We start from the raw sequence: 19,407 nt of genomic DNA, 5'->3' as shown, positions 1-19,407 counted from the left end.
CAGTTCCCCACCCTGCCACCAGTGCTGCTTGGGCCAGTCTCCATGGAAACCCTGGCCCCCCCTGCTGTCACAGCTCTGCCACTCCTAGGGTCTCCACGGAAACTGGCTGCAGCGCAGGCAGGGGCTGCTGGGAAATGGAGTTTGCTACAGGCCAGACTTTGCCTGCCCCTGTTTTAGACCATCCCATGGGAAAACTGACATGATCTTTTTTGCCCATCAGGTCCAAGAAAAGTGTCAGGAACAGCACCAGGACCTGTATATGGCCTTTGTTGACTTCACTCAGGCCTTTGATTTCATCAGTCACAAAGCCTTGTGAAAAGTGCTGGCTAGATTTGATGTCCTAAAATGTACATCAAGGTACTGACGTCATAGGTTAATAAAAAGTGATCTGGAAGGGGACACCAAGCAGCACACACTACTCCCTGAATGTGTCAAGGGAGCCCATGGACACCAGCTAATGAAACTGCTTGGAGATGTGAATGGAGTAACCTGAAGGCAGCCCCACATTCATCTGGGTTCTCCCCAGCTAGAGCCTCCTTCCTGATCTTATAGCTGGCCAGCTTGGCCAGAGCCTGGAGGAGGTTGATCAAGAGGTCCTGTGGCTTGGTGCTGCCACAGATGGGGAGTACATAACAAAAAAGGTGCAGGGAGTAGTGCAGCCAGAGCCTCAGCAGGTGGTTCTGGAAGAGGGGCTGCAACCTGGCGCACTCGAGGTAGGCACTGTTGGAGATTGGACACTGGGCTAGATGGACCATTGCTCTGACTCAATATGACACTTATTATGTTTTTATAAATGATGCAACTCTCAGAACTTTCTGGCTTCATTCTACACTTTAAAGCTCTTAGGCCAGACTTGATCTTGGAGGCCCATTTGCCAGGTACTTCGGTGTCTGTTCTTCCAGAGGAGTGGTTCAGTCAAGTGTAATGGCCAGAGAGCAGGGCTCTGCAGTAGCATTGTAGGGCTGATCCCCAGAGGGTCTGGTTCACTCCAGTCCTTACAGCAAGATCAGAGAAACAGCCTCTGAGGAGAGGTCAGGGAGCAGGACTGGCTCACTCCAGTCCCCAGGGCAGCGTCGGGAGATAGGACCTCGGAAAAGGGTGAGGGCGCGACTCCGCTTACCAGGGCTCTCAGGGGAGAGGCAAGGTAAAGACGCGCCTTGCAGACGAACTGAATCGGTGATGCGAAAGCGTCCCTGAGCAGAGCTCCCTGCACTGCTCTCGCTCACGAAGGCTGGTGCATTCCCGCCCCGCTCCGCTGGGTCCGTCCCGACCTTGCCTCACTGCAGACTCACCGGTAAACTACGCGGTCACGTCTCCCGGGCTCCCACGTTGTGCCATGATTGGCCGGCTCCTGATGGCGGTGGCCAATGGGCAGTCGCAGCTTGCGGGTGTTTTCGCGCATCTCTTGTGCTTAAGAGTGTGTCAAAATTCCAGGGGCGGGGGCGAGGCTTCCCTGTCGCTGAGTGACAGCTGTCAGAGCCTATCAGAACTCAGATTGTGCGCTTGGCGGGCGGGGTTCGCGCTGCGTGTGATGCTACTCGCGGGGAGGCGGGCTTTGGCCGGCGCGGTTGCTATGACGGCAGGCGGTTGAGTCTCCGCCTTCTCGGGGCCCGCCATCTTGTTGTTGATTCGGACGGTACGGAGCGGGTGGCCGGGGCCGCCGGAGCCGGGGGATCCCAGCGTCAACTCGGCCCCGGCCGGGCAGGGAGAGCGCGGGGCGGCGGATCTGACCCCCTCGGGGGAGAGGCGCGCGGCTCTCGGCCGGGGCTGCTGGTAAGCGGCGGGGGGCAGGCGCCGCGACGCCGGGAGGAGTCCTCCTCAGGGGCCGGGAGCAGCGCGTGTCGCCGGCGGGGATGCCCGGGGGCTCGGGCTGCGGCCGCGCTCCTGTGCTGCAGCCCATCGCGCTCGGGGGGAGGGGGGTCGTCACCTTCCCGGGGCCTGTGACACCCGGGCCAGGCTGGGCTGCGGGCCTGTTCTCCCGGCTGACGTGACGGGTTCGGAGGCCGGGGCCTGAGGGCGCGCGTCGGCGCTGCGGATCGCCCCCGGGGCGCGGGGCTCCGGGGCTGGGATCGGTTCGGCCCCTGCCCTGGGAAGGGGTTGACGTGCTTCTCTTACAGGAGTGTCCAGGCAGAGAAGGACGAGGCCTTGTGTGCCGTGCTGCTGTCCGAAGCCGGGTGTGGGGACAGAAGGGCCAGGCTGCTTTGCAGGCTGTGCCATTGCTTTCTGCCTCGGCTGGGTGGGGAGGCGGGGAGTTCTGGTTCCTTGTGCTGTCCTGCTGCAGTGAGGGCAAGTGAAAGGGCTTGGCACAAATATTGGGGGTGCTGATGGCAAGAACAGGAGATGGAAGGTGGCTGGGAGGGCTAGTTCTGCAGCCTCCCTCATGGATGTGATCTAGCCAGTGAGTTCAGGTGGGCTTTGATAAAATTTTCTCTCCAAAGGAAATTTTATCGCTAGTGAAATGAGCCAGGTTGACATCCCTTGATATTTATAGGATGGGGGACTGAAGTGCCCCCGGGCCCTGCGCTTTGGGCAGTGGAGTTGGGCAGGGCAGGGGCAGTGTGGAGCTGGGCAGCGTGGCAGATCGGTGTCCAGCGGCTGGCTTGCTTCCCCCCCCACTGCAAATGGTGGTGGCAGCTTCTTTGGTCTGGGGCTCATGGGATCGGAGCAGGGATGGGGCCCTGCATGGGCTGATTTGCCCCAGGCCCTGCACCTTGCTCAGGTCAACTCTGGGTGAACCTCTACTTAAATGTAATTTGTTTCAGGAAAACTCAACCCAGATTCCCCATGGATACAACATGGCTCACAATTTAATTACCTACTCTTCCTCTAGGTTTCTGAATATGCTATGAGGCACTGAGTTCTCCTCCCCATCCTTGCCCCCTCAGTATATTCAAAACGTGGCTCTTTTTGTTTGTGCTTTACCACAGCTGTGTATAGCCCTCTTGATGAGCTGCAGTCAGTTTCAAAGTGTGTAAAGTTTGCTTCACTGGTTGTGGTTTCCTCATCTCATCTTAGCTTGCACTTCCTGTTTAAAGATAGCAGTAGCTTTGGGGCAGTATGAGAAATGCCCTCAACTCCCTTACTCGGGATCCATAACCTTTTTGCCACTTGAGAGATCTCATGGTTAACCTGGTCACTTACTGAGTCAGGAAAGTTTAAGGTCACAGGGGCAGAGAGAAACAAGAAATGCCAGCAGGATCATCTTCTGAATAGGGTGGGCTGTTCCTTTCCTGATGTACCAGTAGCTCTTGGTTTGCTGCTATCATCAACCTGCTTTGCTTATCTATACCTTCCCACTGTGGCAATAGCATGCATCTCTTCTGTATGTGGTGAGAGACTGACAAGTGACCAGTATGCAGTTGTGACAGGAAGAGGAAGGAGATAGTTACTGGAAGTGAACCAGGAGAGAGTTTTCCTCTTTAGAAACAGCATCTATTTGCCAGCAAATGTTCACTCAGATTTTTTGCAGGGTGAATCGATTTAAATCAAGTAGATTTGAATCATGATTTAAATCAGGAAGCCAGCAGTCCCCCAATGATCAATTTAAATAATTGATTTTTATCAACTTTCCCATTGTATATTTTTTGTTTTTTAAAAGAGAGGACTATTTTCATTAGTTGATGTAAAAATTAAAACATTAATTTTTACAACTAAATACAATTTGTATAGTAGATTTGGTATATGATTCCTAGGTACACAAGCTGGGCGCCTATATAATGTGTGTGTGTGTGTGTGTGTGTGTGTGTGTGTGTGTGTGTGTGTGTGTGTGTGTGTGTGTATATATGTGTATAAAAGGAATAAGAATATATAGTGTAACCTATTTGGATTGTTAGAAATCTTACGTTTAGTTCTGTATAAAATGGTGAAAAATAATTCTTATTCACTAGATAATTTTTTTGCGCGTATTCCTATCAAGCTGCATTAAGATGGCAACTTGAATGTAATTAAATGCACAAACCAGCACTTCAAATATAATAAACAAAACTTTAATATTTTGGATACATCAACTTTTCTTTAAAATCAAAACATGCATGTTTACAACTGACTAATTTAGTAAACACTGGTATTAACTGTTATATTATTAGAAGGGTAAATGGTCATTAGTAAATTAAACCTTTTTTTTTTTTTTCCCAGATCATCCTGGGGAAAATGTTCTGAAATGCCAAGGTGAAAGCTATTTGAGCGTAAGTTCCTACTTTTCTAATTCTCTTTTCTAAAAAATATGAGACTCTAGGCTGTTCTGAAAGTTATTTATTTATTTATTTATTTATTTTAAGTTTTTAGAACTTACAAGTCTCATCCTCCTCCCCTTTTTATTCATGGACTAGAAGAGAAAAACAAGCTTTTTGGTTTTTTCAACTGAGAATCAGTTTCTTCACTTGGAGTGAACTAGTCCAAAGGAATAAAATATTTTTTCTGCACCTGTAGACTCTGATAAAAGTTTGTTTAGCATTTCAACAAACTCTGGTTCTAGGTGCTTTGCTAGTGACTTTCAGCAGTTCAAGTGGTGTGACTTTCTTTAAAACATCCTCACCAAGTGTGTAATGTTTCAGTGGTTTGCTGCTAGCCCTGAAATTGATTACTATTGGTGTGATTGATGGGCGATTAGTAGATGCTCACGTCTTAGCATTTTCCTCTTCGGGAGTTAAGCTTCTACCGTGGTACTTTGTGTTAAGAATATTGGCAAGAAAATTAGATGGAATAAGTGCTTGGTCCATCCATTTCTCTACTGCTTGCAGTTTAACTTTGTTGTCGAGTATTTCATGCTTTACTGCTTCTTGAAGTTCTTTCCACATGTCAACAGCATCCACAGTACAGCAGCAATCTTTCTGTAATTTGTTCAAGGCTGCTGAGATAGGTTTTAGTGTACTTGCATTTATTTTCAGTCCAATATTTACTACTTTAGCTGTGATACATCTGTCAATTTTGTCACAATTTTCCTTGCAAATGGTCATCAGAATGGGCCAGTTCTTAATAAACAGCTCAAAACCAGTTAACCAATGAATTCCATTGTACATCTTTGGGGAGAATTAGCTTGGATACCCCAGCTGTCTTCAGTGAAGTTGAAGAGTTGTTACTGAAATTTTTTGCAATTTCAGCATTTTCTTTTATTCCTGGAGTACTTACAGATTTGACTGAAAGATGCAACAAATGAGCACTGCACCCATATGTTATAAGTTTCAAGTTTGCTACATTATCTTTTGATTTTTTTTTTTTTTTTTTTTTTTTTTTTTTTTGTTATTTTTGCTATGTTTGCAGAGTTATCTGTGACAAGGGCACGCATGTGACACTTGAATTTTTGCTCAGTTGCAGCTTTTACTGCTATTTCTTTTAAACATTCTGTAGTAAGGGCATTTCGTGATATATCAGTTGTTGATATACATTGTCCAATACATTGGTCCAATATCGGATTGGTACTGATATAAAGAAAATTGGCTGTATTGGAAATTAGCCTGAAGTGACCGATAATTTGGCTGATAAATACCAGGTGCATGCTGCCAGGCTGTGCTCCTCACTACCTGTGTGCTGTGCTGTGACTGCGCGCACGCACAGGTAAGTCCGTTGTGGTAGAAGGGGGGAAGGGGCTGGTGGGGGGCAGATGAATGCCCCCTGTGATGTGGGAGGGAGGGGGCAAAGGCAGGCACTGCCCAGATGGTGTGGGGCCGGTGTGGAACGAAGCCGTGGCTTGGGAGAGGTGGGGAGGGGCTGCTGTCCACTCCTGTGTGCACCCTGGGAGGGTATGAGGGAGGGGGCGGGGAATGTGACCCCAGATCTGCCTGGGGCAAGGGGTGGACAGGCTGCAGCTGCAACTGCAGGCTGGAGCCGGGGCTGCCTTGGACTATTCTCAGCTGGGGCTGGGCTCGGGACAGGCAATGGTGGCACTGGGAGGGAGGCTACGAGGGGGCTGCACTCACCTCAGATTTTACTGTAGCCCCGCTCCCAGTGCTGCCACTGCCTGCCTGGTGCAGCCCTGGCTCTTCCCTCCCTCTCCCCTTCCACCCCAACAGACTTACCAGCTGCATGGATGGGTATCAGTCAATAGGCCACCTTAAATATCGGCTATCCGTATCGCCCCCCAAAATCTCTAGTGGTGCACCCCTGCTGTCTTCTGTTGTCACCAAAGCACATATTATTTAAGCATTGTGTACATTGCTCCATCCAACATAAGGAAGAAATTCTTTACGGTAAGGGTTACCAAAATATGGAATGGGCTTCCAAGGGAGATGGTACTTTCTCCTACCTTGGAGGTGTTCAAGAAGAGATTAGACAGGCATCTGGCTGGGGTTACTTAACCCCAGCACTCTTTCCTGCCTGGAGCAGGGTATTGGACCCGATGATCTACCAGGTCCCTTCTGACCCTAGAAATCTATTAAATCTATGAAATCCATTAAGACTCAGATTAACACTTTTCCTTCAGTGTTTTTTGCGTGCTGTTCCATTTCCTTCTTAGACACTATATCTAGAAGCCTTCCAGCAATATCTGTTCTGCTGGGTGGAGTGGAACCTATGTGTAATGATTGAACCATGCCAGTGCAGTGTTTGTTCTGAACAAGGCAAAAGAGAATGTTGTATAAATGAACCCAGTAATCTTCTCATCTGTGTTATCCTCATAGGCGACTGGTCAGGGGGAGCACCCGCGGGGGGACCTGAGATTTGGCTGCTGGCAGCTTCTATGGGCGGTTGCCACTTGCTACCCCGCCACCAATGCTGCCAACCATAAACTGCCCCCCCCAGTTTCAGGAAACAGCAGTCACCCATGGTTGTCCTGCTGTAATTTGTAGGGGTGTGCAAATAAAGATTTTCTTGTCCAATACTGGTAACCGGTTATTAACTATCCATATCATCTGATACTGATCCGATAGCCAATTTACAGGAATGCAGCCTGGCAGCTAGTAAATTTTGGAGGGGGGAGGAGAAAGGGCGTGGGGGAGGGAAAGGGCATGGGGGGTGCAGATTAAGGCCTCCACAATGAGGGAGGGAGTGGGACTGGGGCAGGGGCAGGTGCTGCCCAGCCAGGGTGTTGAATTGGACTCTGGGGCCGGGAGCGAGACGGAGTTGCAGGCAGCTTGTTAAGGGGTGTGGGAGGGTAGAGTGGCTCCCCGCTGCTGTGCAAACCCTCGGAGGAGGCATGTTCCTCGCCAGATTTTGTGGGTGGGGTTAGGTCAGGCTGCCCACTGTGGGCTGGGGGTCGGGGCTGTGCCAGCCTCTTCCCAATGCGGGGGAAGGAAGGGAGGGGCTGGCTTGGGTCTGTGAGTGGGGTGGGCTCTGCTGTGTTGGGCAGGCAGCAATGGTGCTGGGAGGGGTGGTTATGGGGTCTACAGGGAATTTTGTGATGGGTATAGCTCCCCAAGAACCCCTGTAGTGCCACCCCTGCTTGGGGCACTCCGCTCTACTGCTGTTCCCTCAGGAGTTCCCCACTGCGGGGCGGGCAGGGGCCACGTGGCCAGTGCAGGGCTAGGGCTGCTGAGGGAACGGCAGCAGAGCAGAGTGCCCCAAGCAGGGGTGATGTTTGCAGGAAGGCTTGGGGACTATAGCCACTCCAAAACTCCCCATAGGCCCCCCGTATCCACTTCTTCCAGCACTGCTGCCTGCCCCATGCATCAGAGCCTGCTCCACTCCCAGCCCCCTGCTGGGAAGAGGCCTCTGGTCCTGAGCCCACAGCAGACAGCTTACTTTCACCCCATGCACAAATCTGGGGGGCACATGACCCCCATGCCTCTCCTGGGGGTGTGTGCAGTGGTGGAGAGCCTTCCCCCCTGCACCCCTCTGGAACAGCTGCTCGTGGCTGTGTTCTGCTCCCCGTTCCAGGTTCGCATTTACTGCCCTGGCTGAGCAGCCCCTGCCCCTCTCCCTCCCTCACTGTGGGAGCCTTGATTAGCACCTCCCTGCCCCCCCACCCACAGACTTACTGGCAGGGCGCTGTTCTCTAAGCTGCCGGGATGCGTTTCTCACCGCGTGCATGCTGCAGCTGTGCACATGTACATGGCATTTATTGGTGACACTATCGGCTACACCAACCAAAAAGTGCCAATAGCCAGTAATGTTAATTTTCCTCTTATTGGTGCTGATCCGATATGCTGCCGATATATCGGTGTACCTCTAGTAACTTGCTAGTCCTGATTATGAACTCCTCCATAGTTTTATTTAATAACGAGGAAAGTCTCTTTTCTGTATACAGATGATTCACTGCCGGAGGTATATTTAGTTGCGGTATTTCTGTGATACTAGTAGATAATTCTGAAGCTGCAGACAGTGCAGATGATGGACATGAATAATTTCTTACATCTAAGTTGGACCCTGAAACAATGGTTAAAAAGTTACTCAAACTGTGTATTTCTCATGTTTTACTTAAAAATAGATGAGATTTATAAAATAAAGATCCTTCCTACAGCAGGTGTTTTCTAACCAGTGTTTAACTGACCTAATTTTTCCAAACCCAGTTCTATAGGGAAAATATTTAATCAGTCATAAAAGTTATCATCTTCTATTTAAAGCCTTTTCTTTATCAATATAAAAGAGCTGGAAAAATTTACATTTTTAGTTTAAAACTTTTATAAATTTCTGTTAAAATGTTATTCTGCACAGGAGATTTTTGCTTAGGGCTTGTATGTCTGCTCACACCGAGCAATAAAACTTACTTCAAAAGTGCAGGGGTAATATTAAAAATGTGTAATTGACAAGTACTCCCACAAACTAGCATTTCCATTGATATGTTGAACCATAAACATTTTGAAATTCATAAATAATCCAATTAATATCTAATACTATTGTCATAAATTTATCATTTCCTAGCCTTGCAATATGTGGTAAGCAATTGATAAGAACAGTTCAAAAATAGTTTACTAACCAGTTGATCCAGATGGCTCAGACATCAGCATCGTCATCTTCAAGTTCATTGCCTTCTGAGAAGCATTTTTCATAAAGTTGCTTCATTTCACTTGTGTGCTGTCAGCCCATTCCTGCTTTGTGGTTCAGAAATGGGAATTGCATATGCTAGGCACATCAAGAGATGAACAGCTTCCACGTGAGATGTCTGTATAAGATCCTGAAAATAGAGTGGGAAGACAGAATATCAAACACAGGTACTGGAGCATACAGGACTGATGCACTTGAAAACCACTATCAAGATGAGGTTGTGATGAATTGGCCATGTCAGGGCAATGGAAGAAGACTGTATTCCCAAGAATATTTTGTATAGGGATATTTGAGATGGCTCTAGAAAGCAGGCTTGCCCTCTTCGATGGTACCACAATGTTCAAAAAAATTATATGAAGTTGTGCAATACCAACATACAAAGCAGGGGCGACATGTAGGGGGTGCACTTGCACCCCCTGCGTGTGGCAGTGCACCGCCTGCAAAAAGGCGCCACTGACACTGTTGGCGGTGCCTGCAGGCAGTTCCTGATTGTCCCAGCCACCACCACTGTTGCCAGTGGCACCTACGGGTGGTCACCGACCCGTAGTCAGCGCTTGCCACCGCCCCCCCCCCACTGCTGCTGACAGTGCCGGTGGCACCTACGGTGCTGCCAACTGCCGCCGGTGCAGCCGTGCCCCCCCTAGCCGCCCGGGGCACGCACCATTCATGATACAAAGCTAGCAGGAGCGTGCAGAATCCCTTCTGATCTGGAGGTAGCATCTGGCACTGGTTGCAGCTCAACATGAAGTGGCTTTGATCCAAAGGATGGAAGTAAAATGAGAAGGTAGCAAGCATTCTGTAAATTTGGACTCCGACTCAGACAACATATGTATCTGTGAAACTTGTAACAAGCTGTGTTGCTCTTGAATTGGGCTTGTCAGCCACAAATGGATTGGTCAGGCATCTGACCAGATCTCTTACATGTACACCATAATCCAGAGGATCAATGGTTGCTTATGTTTCATTTGAACTAAAAGGTCTTTTCTATACAGATGCTGAAGAGCTGGTTTGAATTCATGCACTGCTGCTTCTGGATATGTGCAGGACTTGGCGTGGGAACGTGCTGAGTTAAAGTGCTGCTGTTCTTTTTTTTATGCCTGCAAGTGCCCACTGGCACAAAAAAAAAAAAAAAAAAAGGTGCCTATGAAAGTACCCAGAAATGTCCAGTAGCAGGGGCTTGGTAATTACTGAGCAGACGATTGTTTTACTCTGAGCTGGAAAATAAGCTTCCATAGGAAATTTATAATTATACACCCTTTACGTGAGAGCTGTGCTAGTTGGATCTCGGGTAGAGAGACTAAAATGGGTATTTGATATGATCTACATGGGTTCAGTGGATAATCCTGATTGAGAAGTACACATGATATGATGTCTGCTGGAGTCAGAGGCCAGGTTCCAACATCTGTGATGACTTTGATCGTTTGCATCCAGTAGTGTAGACCATACAAAAAACTAGAACTCTTGGTTCCAAAATGATATACCTTTTATCAAAATGATAACTCTTTACCAGGAGTTCTAGTTTTTTGTGGAGGATGAGGTGGATAAGGCTTTCTTCAAACAGCTTGAAGAAATTTCCTGATCTCAGGTCCTAGTTCTCATGGGGGACTTCGATCACCCTAACATTTTCTGGGACGGCAATACAGCACTGCACAGGCAATTCAGGAAGGTTTGGAGAGTGTTGGGGACAACTGCCTGGTGCAAGTGTTGAAGAAGCCGACTGGGGGCTGTGCTCTTGACCTGCTTCTCACAAATGGGAATAAGTGGGGATTGTAGAAGTGGATGGCATCTTGGGCAGCAGTTGATCATTGAATTTAGGATCCTGAGGAAAGGAAGGAATGAGAGCAGCAGAGTAAGGACCCTGGACCATAAAAGCAGACCTTGACTCACTTAGGGAACTGATGGGCAGGATTCCCTGGGAGGCCAGTCCGAGACAGAAAAGGAGTCCATGACAGCTGGTTGTGCTTTAAAGAGACCTTTCTCAGGGCCATCTCAGCATACTGCAACAGTTGTAGGTATGGCAGGTGACCAGCTTGGCTTAGCAGGAAACTCTTTAGTGAACTAAAACACAAAAAGAAAGCTTAAAAATAAAGTGGAAACGTGGACAGATAACTGGGGGGAAGGTGGGGGAGTATAAGAGTATTGCTCAGAAACTGAAGGATGGATTAGGAAGGCCAATGTGTAGTTGGAGTTGCAGCTAGCAAGGAATGTGTAGGTAACCAAAAGGGTTTCTACAAGTATGCCATCTACAAGAGGATGATGAGGGACAGTGTGGGTTCCTTGGTGAATGGGGGAATCAAGCTAGTGACAGATGATGAGGAAAAGGTTGAAGTACTCAGTGCCTTTTTTTAACCTCAGTCTTCACAGGCAAGGTCAGCTCCCAGACTACTGTACCTGGTGGAACAGTCTGGGGAGGAGGTGAATAGCCGACAGTGGCAAAAGCCCATCTTTAAGAAAGGGGGGAAGGGGGATCTGGGGAACTGCAGGCTGGTCAGCTTCATCTCACTTCCTGGAAAATTCATGGAGCGAGTCCTCAAAGAATTCATTTGTAAGTACTTGGATGAGGAGGAGAAGGTGATTAGGATTAATCACCCTGGATTTACGAAGGGCAGATAATGCCTGACCAGCCTGTTTGCCTTCTATGACAAGATGACAGGTTTTAGATTCAGGGAGAGCAGTGGATGTGATCTACCTTGACTTCAGAAAGCCTTTTGATACAGTCTCCTACAACATCCTTGCAAGGAAGCTAAGGAAGTCCAGGTTAGATGAATGGACTGTAAGGTGGATAGAGAACTGGCTGCATCGTTGGGCTCAGAGGGTAGTAATTAATGGCTTGATATCTAGTTGTCAGCTGGCATCAAGTGGAGTGCCCCAGTGGTCAGTTCTGAGGCTGGCTTTGTTCAATATCTTCATGAATGACTAGGAAGATGGGATGGAGGGCACCCTCAGCAAGTTGGTGGGTTTTGGTTGTAGCCTTGTTGGTCTAAGGACATAGGCAGGCAAGGTTCTTTGAGTAGATATGATATCTTTTATTAGGCCAACGGAATAGTTGGAAAAAAGTTCTTGGCAAGCTTTCAGGCAGTCACCCTTCTTCAGGCATAGGGTGTCTTTGCTGTTCTGAGACTCCAAGGAATGAAAGATGCTAAAAGTGTGGCAGGATGTCAGTGAGAATGTAAATAGGTAACATTTGGAAACATGACAAGCAATTAACCTGGCTTTTGGGCAAAATTTGGATTTTACTCTTCCTTTTTCTTGTCTTTGTGATGAGGTATTTAGCAGAAATCACAGATTTGTTGGAATCTGACAGGCCTGTGCTGGAAGTGTTTGCTGTGGCCTCAAACTTGTGAGCTCTGGACTGTTAACTGTGTGCCTTAGTGCCCATGCCACCCCTAACTTCTAATATAGTCTGAGTAACAGCTCAGTAGAACTGTTTCTCTGTATTCACTGGCTTCTTTATAATGTGAGCAGCCTAAGGACAGCTGATTCTGTTCATGGTTTCTCACAGTCTCTGAAAATTAGTCTGTCCAAACAAACAACCCTGTTCAGTAAATGCTAATGGTCCTTGGTTAGCTCTGAGATGAGCAGTGCAAAGAAAGAATGACTTGAGGAAAATACAGAAATCTCCATAGGAATCCTGTCAAATGCTCAGATTGCCTAGTTGTATTGAAACTAGGCTTGTGCTCTCAGGAAAGAGTAGGAACCTAGTCAAAGGTACTGAGGTAGTGGCTGTGGCTCAAGTACAGAGCAAGTTGTGAGCATCCTCTTTGCACTATTCGTGTGACTGGAATGTGAAGCAGGAAACTTCACCCTGCCACTGCTGATGGGTCTGGATCCAGCCTGCAAGGCTCTTTGTGGTCTGGATCCAGCCCAGGAGGCTTGATTGTGTTTGCCCCTGCTATAAGAGAAAAAGAATAAGTGATACCAGTATAACTACACCATTGCATAGTATAGCTGCAGCCATGCTACAACTTGTACTTGTGTAATTTCTGCATCTAAAAAAATACAACCCAAACTGGCATAAATTTAATAGTGTGAAAACTGTCTGTTGCCAACCCTTTGGTGGAGTTGCTCCTGAAGGTGATGAGCAGGGATCCTGGCTTTCTCTGTTTAAAAATCCCAAATAGTGTGATTTAAAAATATCCCAAATTCTCGTATTAAAAACCCCCAAATCCGTGTTTTTCTGTGATCAAAATGAAACGCCACTAATATATCTAAAATGTATATAAAATCATAAATATATCAATAAAATATTGTGTTCAACTGATTATCTACATCAGTATTCTAATTAGATTATATTATTCTAATATAATAAAGAGCTTAGTCCATCTGTGTCTCAGCCCATAACTCTCTTGGAGCACTCTGGTTACGGAAACAACCAATTAGAGTGCTCCAGGAGCGTTCCAGACAGGAGGCGGTAGCACAGCTGAGCACTGCCATGATGGTGGGGACCAAGCAGAGTGTCGCCGTGACGGTGTGGACCAAGTGGTGGGGGTGAGGAACGCTGCTGGACTCATCCCCCTCCCGCCCAGCCCTGCTCCTCAGAGGTAGTGGCGGCAGCATGGGGAACTGGTAGTGGGGGGACACGGGACTGCAAGACAAGCTTCCCAGCCCTCCTGGGAGGCATCAGTGGCACAGCAGGGGCCGTGGGAGTTAAGGTTATGGTTAGCAAGCTTCCCCCCCTCCCTTATCATTCTCGATGGGCAGTTTGCCTATGTATGGTATACTTACAATTTTATATAATAAAATATTATGTTCAACTGATAATATATAAAAATTGTAAATATATCAATAAAATATTGTGCTCAACGGATAATACATAAAAATATATAATAGATATATCAGTTGAACACAATATTTTATATATATAACGTTGTAAATATATCAATATATATATGGCTGCTAACCATAACCCTAACTCCCACTCCCCCTGCCATGCAACTGCTGCCTCCCAGGAGGGTGGGGAAACTTGTCTTGCAGTCCCTTCTGTTCCCCTCTACCAGCACCCCGTGCCACCGCCACCTCTGAGGAGCAGGGCTGGGCGGGAGGGGGACGAGTCCAGCAGCGTTCCTCACCGCCCCCGCTTGGTCCCCACCGTCACGGCAGCACTCCGCTTGGCGCGCATCCCCATCTTTCCTCCCCCCCCCCCGGATTTCTGCGCCGACAGGATTTCCAGGCTGCAGCCTGGCTGGACCAGCACCAGGTAGAAGCTGTGTCTGTGGCCCAGCGGGAAGACCCAGTGCTGGAGGGTGGAGCAGGGTGGGGAGACTTGGTGCTGGTGCTGCCACCACTGAGAGCCCTGCACCAGCTGTGCTGCCATGGCTGCCAGCTTGAGGCACCCCCTGTCTGCTGCTGCAGTGGGGGAGGGGCAGAACTCTGCACTGCCACCACCCCTGTTGCTGCCAGGCAGGCAGGGAGCACCTCACTTTGGCAGCCTGGTGTGGGGCTACTGGTGGCAGCAGAACTGAGTCATTCCATGCTGCTCCTCCCTCCCACACCAGGTACTGCCCGCTGGGCTGCAGAGGCATCTTGTGTCTTGAGCTGGTCCCAGTTTGGCCAGGCTACAGCCCTAGGCCACGTCCCACTATTGGGAGCAGAAACCTGCGGGGGCGGGGCACATGTCCCACCCCCATGCTTCCTCAATGCATTTTCCAATATTATAAAAGCCTAAGTCTGTTTGTCTGTCTATCCAAAATGCTTTATTCATGCTCTGATTGGCTGACAAACAGCCAGTTGGAGCACGAAGAAGTGTTCTGACAGAATACAGCCCACCACCATAATGGTGAGGACACAGGGGACAGAGCGCTGGCCTTGGCCCCCCGACCTGCTCCCTGGAGGCAGCAGCAACAGAGCGGATGCCCTGCTCCCTGCAGGTAATGCAGCAGCAGAGGCTGGGGGAGGGACGGAGTGCCCCCCCCCCCGGCCCAGGCCCACTCCTCCCTCAGCCCTCTCACCTGCATTGGCCAGGAGTCCACTCTTTCCATCCCCGAGGAGGATGATGGGGGGAGGAGCAGGTGTGCTGTGGCATCAGTGATGACAGTAGGGCCAGGGGAGGAATGGGCCCGGGCCCAACGTTGAGGGGGGTGGGGGAGTGAGCCCGAGCTGAGGGAAAAGCCAGCCCGCTGTGGCAGTAGGGGTGGGGGGTGCAAAGTGGGCCTGGCCCAGACCAGCCCAGCCTGGCCCAGACCAGCCCAACATGGCATGGGGGAGGGGAAAAATAAGTTTCCTTCCCCTGTCAGGCCCACTGTGTGCAAGTTCCCCTTCCCGCCAGTTCCTAGGAGCTGGCAGTAGAGCGGCAGAGGATGGGGGGTGTGCATGGGGCCGCACTGGGAGCAGCGGGGGGTGGGGGGAAGCCCATGCGGCTGGACGCAGGGGGTAGGGGGAGCGCATGGGGCGGGACATGGGGGTTGGGGAGGGACGCCAGGGGTGGAGGGGGCACATGGAACTGGAAGCAGAGCAGTGGCACCATGGGGTGCTGGGTGGTGGCGCTCTGTCCTGTCTGTGGCCTTCCCGCCCCCTCCCTCCCCCCCGGGTCATTCATGACAGGCAATTTACTAGTTTAAATTCATATATGTCTTTAGACATTTATTATAGCTACTCATTTTTTTTTCACACTTTTTTCAGGTTGGCTTGCTCCTGGCTTCCTGCTTCATCCCAACTGCATTAACTTGGCTCTACCTTTTAGCTGCTATTTCATAAACAGAACTCATGTGGCTTATTGGAAATACCGATCTGCTTTACACATGGTGAGCAATACAAATGATGCACATATCCAGCAAACAGAAAACTAGCTCCTCTTTGTGTGTCATTTAACTTTTTGGCTAGATATATCCATGGATGTTATGGTTATACCTCTCTTCCTGAGAGACAACTGCAGGGGCATCCTCATAAGTATGTTAAAATGCAGTGAAAAGCCTGATGACTTTTTATAGTTGATGTTTATATTCAAATAGGATTACATACCTTTAACAGCATGACTTCTAGCATAAGACTTTCCTGAGAAAAATGTAGCTTACGCCTACATCAGCAGTTCCCAACCTCGGGCGGATCGCGACCCAAATGAGGGTTACGGGGGCAATCTCGGTGGTGCCGCACACAAAGGGCAAGCCACACCATGTGCCAGGAGCTCCCCTGCCCCTGGGCTGCCACTGCTGCCGCACTGCGCTCTCAGCAGTAGGTCGCAGCAAAAAAATGTTGGGAACCACTGGCCTTACATGGCTTTAGAGAGGTAGGATGCTTTCAGGCTTTGAACGCTAATTCTCTTATGTTTGAGCATTGATTGTTAGTTAGATGGTATTTGAACTTTAACTAAACAGTCTTAAAATGATGGTGATTGTCGATTCCTTGGGGTATCTTTTTCTGTTTTTATGAGTTTAGTTTGGTGAAAGGTGCTGCCTTTATAACTCTTCAGACTGAAATTCTCAAGTCACTTCCTCTGCTGGATTTATGACCTAAAGTTAAGAACTGTGTCCTGTTCTTACTACTGAACTCTGTTCAAAACCTCTGCTTTTCATGTGTAGTCAGGGGCTAAACTGAACTTCTTACATTTCAAACTATGTCAGAGTGGACATATGTGACAGCTGGAGTGTTGTTTGTTGTTGATACCAAAATAATATTGGGTATTTTAAAATGGTCTTTGAAATATCAATCAAGTGAGATAGACCATGATGTCTGCCAAAGCAAGCAGTAGAAACAGTTAGTCTCCAGTAATCTCTTACCAGCTTGGGAAGACCTTCAAAGTTAGTCTTGTTATTTTCTATATGAAATAAGCAAATTTAACCACTGAAACTGCTGCAAGTCTTTATGTGGACTAGATAAAGTTAGTTGGGGAAGGAGGGAGTTTATTGCTTCTTGGCCTCTTGAAGGCTCAGATCGAGTGAAGATGGGGGGAACACCTTTTAGTTTTGTCCCTGACAGTGATCAGTGGTCCCAAAGGCTGCTTGCAGACATGGAAAGAAACCCCAAAACAATCCTTTACTTTAAACTCAACACACTCCCATGTCGAGCCCAGCACACGCCCAGAAGAGGCAGCACATTAGTTGCACCCAGCTTTTCCAATGTCTCTATATAGATCAAGTGCTTTAGTGGGGCTTTTTTGGTGCTTTCATCTAATAGCTGATTGACTCAGCCAAAAGCACCAAAAAAGCCCTACTGAAGCACCTAATGTATACAGACGCTGCAGAAGTGGTCAAAGTAACATGCTGCTGCTTTTAGTAAAGTGCATCCCCCCTGCTTCTGTCAGCACTCAAAGAGACTAATTTCAGTAGAGAGCGTTAGAGCTACAAAAAAGTGTGATAGACTGACCTTTGCATTGATTGTGAGAACTGTTGGGGCTTGTAATCAAAAGCATCTCAATTTTGAAGCAGTGTTGGAACTTCCCTATAGCTTCTGCCCAGGCGAGGAGTAATATTTTGCTTTTCCAGAGCTGTCATATCTGGAGCATGAGGCAGTGTTGTACAGCTTTTGTTGCACTGTATGATTTCTCAAGTCCCATATTAGAAGTCCTGTTACAGCAACTGCAGTTCGAGCTAGGTGATGATTTGCCATAGGGGTTTGTTCTGGGTTTGGTGTTCCTTAACAATTTTATTTAGTAACTTGGATGTAGGAGAGGAAAGCTTTCCAATTATGTTTGCAGATGATCTGCAGAGGATCTGCAGGCTACAACAGATCAGAGTTAACATCAGTGTGATGCTGTCACAAAAAGCAAGTGCTATTTTGGACTGTATTCATGGAAATATTGTATGCAAGACACAGGACAATACTCTACTTGGTGCTGATTAGACTAGAGGAGAAGTCAGCAATCCATGGCCCAGATCTGGTCTGTGGAACCATTGGGTCTGGCCTTCCATATGTGGGGCTTTGGCAGGTAAGGGTCTTCGGCTTTGGGAGCTCTCCCACTGCTGCTGCAGGGACAAACACCAGCTGTAGGTGGGTCCTAGCACCTGCCTGTCTGTCTGTCTGACTCGGGGTGGGTTGTTCTGAGTCATAGTTGGAAAAAGTTGTCTACCCCAGGGCTAGAGGACTGTGGGCAGTTCTGGGCTTTGCATTTGAAGAAGAATGTAAAGAAGTAGAAGAGGATCCAAAGGTGAGCCACAAAAATGAAAGGGCGTTCAGGCTATACAAGGAAAAGTTGAGAGAGTTGTGTTTGTTTAGCTTGGAGAAAAGAAGATTAAAGCAAGGGACATGATAGTGGTTTTCAAATATTTGAAAGTCTGCTATGAAGAAAAAGGAGAATGACTGTTGTCCTTTGCCACAGTGGGCTGAACATGAAGCAGCAGTTTTAATCTAAAGCTGCTTTGCTGTAGTTTAAATCTCAGAGAAACTTCCTACCTGTAAGAACTAAAAGATAGTGGAACAAGCTGCCTAAGGAAGTTGTGCCTTCTCCTTCATTTTCAAGAAAAGGCTGAACAAGGATCTATCTGGGATGGTTTAGGAATAGCAACCAGTACAAATGCAGAATGCTTTTTTTGTATTCTCTCTTTTCCACTTTGTCTGAATAGAAGTTTCTAATCCCTTTCCTGAGATCTACCACTTCTTAATAGGGTCTTGGCTTAAAAGGGAGATGTTGTCTCTAGTTGTTTCTTAGGAATGAGGGGGAAGAAGGCTAAAATCTAAATTCAAGAACTTTTTTGGTTTTAGTCAGGATATAGTTGTGGGTAAAGAAACATTATGCAAAGAATGGTGGTGTGGGACCCCTCTAGACTTGGTTTCAGAGGCTGTCCTGGGGCAACTGAACTAATATACCTGAGTATGTACTAGATCAATTTCTCTCTAAGCTTCCAAGTATGGTGTTAGGCCTGATGATGGTGAATGGTGATAATGATCTCTCTCTCTCAACAACTGAAAAGGCTTGTGGGTCCGCTGTGCTGTATGCAGCACATGGGCCCTCGTTTTGAGGTGCCCTCAGGGTCTGGGAAAGGACTGCAGGATGCAAGTTAACTCTTATTGTTTAGGTATTTGTTTGTTTTATGATTACATTGTTTCCTGTGGGGACAAGCTTGACCCAGGGAAAATAAAACTGCTGTAAAGAGTGGCAACCTATTGCAAAGGATTTGGCATCTTGATTAGGTAAATTGTCTGCTGCATCTTCAGATTCAAATTGGAGGTGTTAGACACACAAACAAATTCAATTACTTGTTGGTTGTGCGCAGGCCGGGCCCCGATCCCGCCCTCCTCGCCATGTGTGGTGGCGATTCCGATCCCATGTGCGTTGCCACGGGCAAGCCGGGGGTGAACCAGGGTTGAACCGGACCCGTCTTCGGTGCACACGGGCTGTGGCCAGCAGCCCGGGCACACGGGGCTGGAGAGAACTGCAGGGCGGTTTAGCGCATACGAGTTAAAATTAGTTACGGAGGCATAATGGTTGATTGAAAAGATTATTTACTTATACTGAAGATGATATGGTGTATGCTGGACAAGTTTCCAGGCACAGCTCCCGCTTGGATCCTCACTAGAGGACCACGACAAATCGATTGCTCCCATGGAGTTTGCTAGGCT

At 48.1% G+C, this 19,407-nt stretch overlaps 1 protein-coding gene across 6 annotated transcripts in view; it reads left to right on the top strand.

Moving 5' to 3' along the window:
* The first annotated feature begins 1,591 nt into the window (after nt 1-1,591).
* IP6K1 (inositol hexakisphosphate kinase 1) overlaps nt 1,592-19,407 on the top strand; it is a 102,773-nt gene continuing 84,957 nt past the window's right edge. For 3 of the 6 annotated variants that reach the window (XM_019497005.2, XM_014607961.3, XM_014607959.3), the window contains exons 1-2: nt 1,593-1,773; nt 4,135-4,184. The gene's annotated coding sequence lies outside the window, so the exon portion shown is untranslated. Of the gene's footprint in view, nt 1,774-4,134; nt 4,185-15,534; nt 15,657-19,407 lie in introns of all 6 variants that reach the window. The other 3 variants (XM_019497004.2, XM_059716132.1, XM_019497002.2) reach the window with 2 other exon arrangements.

The sequence above is a fragment of the Alligator mississippiensis genome, chromosome 12 (assembly GCF_030867095.1).
Source record: "Alligator mississippiensis isolate rAllMis1 chromosome 12, rAllMis1, whole genome shotgun sequence".
Classification (NCBI taxonomy): domain Eukaryota; kingdom Metazoa; phylum Chordata; order Crocodylia; family Alligatoridae; genus Alligator; species Alligator mississippiensis.
This window is presented reverse-complemented; position numbering and strand designations above follow the sequence as displayed.